The 4,726-nt window shown below is 40.8% G+C and overlaps 1 pseudogene; it reads left to right on the top strand.

The window, feature by feature from the left end:
- The first annotated feature begins 3,452 nt into the window (after nucleotides 1–3,452).
- LOC102846511 lies at nucleotides 3,453–4,654 on the top strand (annotated as a pseudogene).
- Nucleotides 4,655–4,726: the final 72 nt, after the last annotated feature.

Raw genomic sequence — 4,726 nt, 5'->3', positions numbered from 1 at the left:
CAATGAGTTAGTGAATGAATGAGTGAGAATGATTTTTTAATGTTTTTATGGTTGCATTCATACACATTGTGTTCTGTACATGGCCTTTTTGTTTTATACAATCATCTATATACATTGTGTTTCATTAATGAACTTTTTATTTAATGTAATAATTGACACATATTTTGTATCATTAATTATAATTAATTAATTATACTGCTGGCCTAATGGAAAGAAGCTGTGCTGCAATTTTGAAGGCATGTGGTTCGAGACCGTCAGATGCTCTGTGGGAGGGGGATGGGCAATCTCCTTCCACATGATTAACAATCTCTGAAAACCCACCAGAAGGTCAGCTATGGTTCAGTTCTAACTCAAGGATACATAATAACAGCAATTATCATTGCTCCCTGCCAACTATTACCCCATCTCCTCAAGTTCCTAGTGGATATTTCCCAATCCTTCATCCCCCTCCACCCACTAACAACTGCTATCCCAGGGCTTTTCCTCTTCCCCTTTCCTACCCTTTCACTTTTGAAAATTTGTACGTATTTTGCTCAGTTATGCTCCTATTAATACAATAATACAGAAAATGCCAAAGACACAACAACAAAATGGCTATATATAACAGACGAGTTTAGAACAGTGGCAGAATATAAGATGTTGTTGTTGTTGTTATGTGACGTCAAGTCGCTTGCGACTCATAGCGACCCTATGTACAACAGCCCTAAACTCTGCTCTGTCCTGTGCCAATATAAGATAAACAAAACATTTAAAAAAAATCTGTTGGCTTTCTCTACAGGAACAAAGAAAGCATGGAAAATAGTGGAGTGGACCTGGGGGAGGGTTTGTAAAACAATGAAAGAATTTTTCTTTTACTTTTCCAAGAGGGTAGTGTACTATGGGGAGAGTTGGGAGGGGAGAAAAGTGCAACAATGAATGAATGGAAATCCAAAATCTCTGTAAATTTTCATTGAATTTAATAATAAATTAAAAAAAGAAAAGTCATATAATTTATAATAGCCAACCACAAGAAGAAATACTTAGGAATAAACCTAACTAGAGGTGCAAAAAGCCCATACAAGGAAAACTAGACAGAACACGACTGCAAGAAATATTAAGAGACATAACTAAATCGAAAAATATTCCCAGTTAATGAATAGGAAAATTGAACATTGTGAAAATGACAGTCTTACCAAATGCAAGTTCAAAACAATCCCAATACTGATAAAAAATTCATTTTTCAAGGAGTTACAAAGGGCAATTTCCAGTTTCATTTGAGAAGAAACCCAGAATAGGCAAACTCTTCTGAATAAAGAAAAATGAAGTTGTAGGCATCTCAATTCCTGATTTCAAAATGCATTACACAGCCATAATAATCAAAACAGTATGGTATTTGTACAAAGACAGACATATAGATCAATGGAATAGATCCTAAAATACAGAAATTAACCCATCAACCTCCAGTTAATTGATAATTTGGCAAGATAATTGTTGTTTTTAAGTGCTGTTGAGTTCTTTGCAACTCACAGTGACCCTAAGTACAACAGCTCTGAACCCTGCTCTATCTTGAGGTAACCTTGCTATCTTTGACACACCTACCCCCATTACCCCAGGCACTGCATCAATCTATCTCATCTAGGATCTTCCTCTCCTGCACTGTCCCTACACCTTTTCAAGCAGTAAGTCCCTCTCCAGGGACTTGTCCCTCCCAGCAACAAGTCCAGTATGTCAGTCAGAGCCTCAAAATCCTTGCCTCCAAGGGAGCAGCCTGGTTTCACCCTCTTTTGGAGAGACTTGTTTTCACTCTTAGCAGTCCTTGTTATATTCAATACTCAAAGGCATTGATTCTTCCTCTGCCATCCTTAATCACTGTCAGATCTCTAATGTATAGCAAGCAATTGTAAAGACCATAGCCTGGATCAGGCACATCTCTAGACTGAAATAATTGCTCTTCAGTACTCTGAAGAGATCCTTGACAGGAAATTTTTCTCAGTGAAATTCGTCTTTTGATTTCCTGGTTGTGGGTAACAAGAGTGTTGATTGTAGAGCCAAGCAAGCTGACGCTGTTAAAAATTTCAATCTTTTCTCTGTCTTTCATTATTCTGCCAATTAGCACAGTCGTGAGAATCTTTGTTTTCTTGATATTGAATGTCAATCCATTTTGCAGGCTGCAGTCCTTGATCTTCTGCAGTAAATGCCTTACGTCCTTCCCAGTTTCAGCAAGCAAGGTTGTGTCTTCTACCTAACACAAGTTGTTGATAAGTCTTCCTCCAATTCTCATGCAGCATTTCTCCTCATAGAGTCCAGCCTACTGGATGTTTTGTTACGCATACAGATTAAAAGGTATGGAGACAGGATGCATCCCTGACACACACCTTTCCTGATTTTGAACCATGCAGTATTTCCTTGTTCTGTTCTGATGACTACCTCCTGGTCCTAGTAAAGGTTTTGTATAAGCATAATCATGTGTTCTAGGATTCCCATTCTCCTCAGAGTCAGCCAGTTTGTTGTCATCCACACAGTCAATAGCCTTTACATAAACAATGAACCACAGATAGACATTCCTCTGTTGTTCTCTGCTTTCAGCTAAGATCCATCTAACATTGGCTATAACGTTCCTAGTGCCAGGGGCTCTTCTAAACCCAGCCTGCAAATCTAGCAGTTCTCTACTGATGTGCTGTTCCAGTCATTTTTGAAAAATTTTCACTAGGATCTTGCTTGCACATGATATTAATTATATTGTCTAATAATTTTCATACTGTTGGATCACCTTTTTAAAAATTTGTTATTTTTATAACAGACTTATATAAGTGTAAAAATTTATAAAAAATATAAATTTATATTCTTTTATTTGTTAATATCACTATTTTTCAAACTTATACACCAACAACCAGAGCCAAAGAAGAGGAAATAGATGATTTTTACCAACCGTTGCAATGGAAATCGAACATACAACCAGGATGCCCTAATAATACTGGGTGACTAGAATGCAAAATTTGAAAATGGAGAAGGACTGATAGTCAGAAAACATGGCTTTGGTGACAGAAAGGCGTCTGGAGACAGAATGATAGAATTCTATACAATCAAGAATTCATTCATTGCAAAGATTCTTCTGTAGACCAGCAGGTGAGGTCCATGCCTATAGTCACCACTTGTGTAGCCCTCCTGAATTTAACGCGTTGCCGCAAATAATGACTACAGCCGTTCTACACATTTTAATTAATAAAAAAAAGGAATATCATTCATACAAAGTGTACTAATGCATTCATTTGTTAAGTATTCAGTAATATACCGGAAAAAAAAATGTGTTTCTAAACAGAGTCGTCAATTTAAAAGTGTGCAGCAGAGCTTACTGGGAAGTAGCTAAAGTCTGGGCGATGGCAATTCTGGAGGCATTATTCCTGGGAAGACCTGGAGTTATGGTGCCTACGCGGTAGACCGTACCGAGGTGGCGGGCTCTGAGGCCTCGAGGGATGGAGGGGTCTAAGACGTCCAGCAGCACGATGCAGGTAAGCTTCGTGTGCCAGCGCTGCAGCCAGCCTCTGAAACTGGACACAAGTTTCAAGATCCTGGACCGTGTCACCATCTAGGAGCTCACAGCTCCATTACTTGCCACAGCTCAGGTGAAAGCAGGAGAGACCCAGGAGGAAGAAGCTAACTCAGGAGTGGAGCCGTTTATTGAAACTCGCCAGGATGGTGTCTCTCGCAGATTCATCCCCCCAGCCAGGATGATGTCAACAGAAAGTGCCAACAGCTTCACTCTGATCGGGGAGGCATCAGATGGCGGCACCATGGAGAACCTCAGCCGAAGACTGAAGGTCACTGGAGATCTTTTTGACATCATGTCAGGCCAGACTGATGTGGATCACCCACTGTGTAAAGAATGCACAGATACTCTATTAGACCAGCTGGTCACCCAGCTCAACGTCACTGAAAACGAGTGTCAGAACTACAAGTGCTGTTTGCAGCTCTTAGAGCAAATGAATGAGGATGACAGTGAACAGCTACAGATGGAGTTAAAGGAACTGGCATTGGAGGAGGAAAGACTCATCCAGGAGTTGGAAGATGTGGAAAAGAACCGCAAGATAGTGGCAGATAATCTTGAGAAGGTCCAGGCTGAGGCAGAGAGACTGGATCAATAGGAAGCTCAATACCTGAGGGAATACAGTGAATTTAAGAGACAACAGCTGGAGCTAGATGATGAACTGAAGAGTGTAGAAAACCAGATGCGTTATGCCCAGATGCAGCTGGACAAACTGAAGAAAACCAACGTCTTTAATGCAACCTTCCACATCTGGCACAGCAGACAGTTTGGCATGATCAATAACTTCAGATTGGGTCGCCTGCCCAGTGTTCCTGTGGAGTGGAATGAGATTAATGCTGCCTGGGGCCAGACGGTGTTGCTGCTCCATGCTCTAGCCAATAAGATGGGTCTGAAATTTCAGAGGTATCGACTTGTTCCCTATGGAAACCATTCATATCTGGAGTCTCTGACTGACAAATCTAAGGAGCTGCCGTTATACTGTTCTGGGGGATTGCGCTTTTTTTGGGACAAGTTTGATCATGCCATGGTGGCTTTCCTTGACTGTGTGCAGCAGTTCAAAGAAGAGGTTGAGAAAGGCGAGACCCGTTTTTGTCTTCCTTACAGGATGGATGTGGAGAAAGGCAAGATTGAAGACACAGGCGGCAGAGGTGGCTCCTATTCCATCAAAACCCAGTTTAACTCTGAAGAGCAGTGGACAAAAGC

The sequence above is a fragment of the Elephantulus edwardii genome, unplaced genomic scaffold (assembly GCF_000299155.1).
Source record: "Elephantulus edwardii isolate Elephantulus edwardi_28Jun2011 unplaced genomic scaffold, EleEdw1.0 scaffold00063, whole genome shotgun sequence".
Lineage (NCBI taxonomy): Eukaryota > Metazoa > Chordata > Mammalia > Macroscelidea > Macroscelididae > Elephantulus > Elephantulus edwardii.
This window is presented reverse-complemented; position numbering and strand designations above follow the sequence as displayed.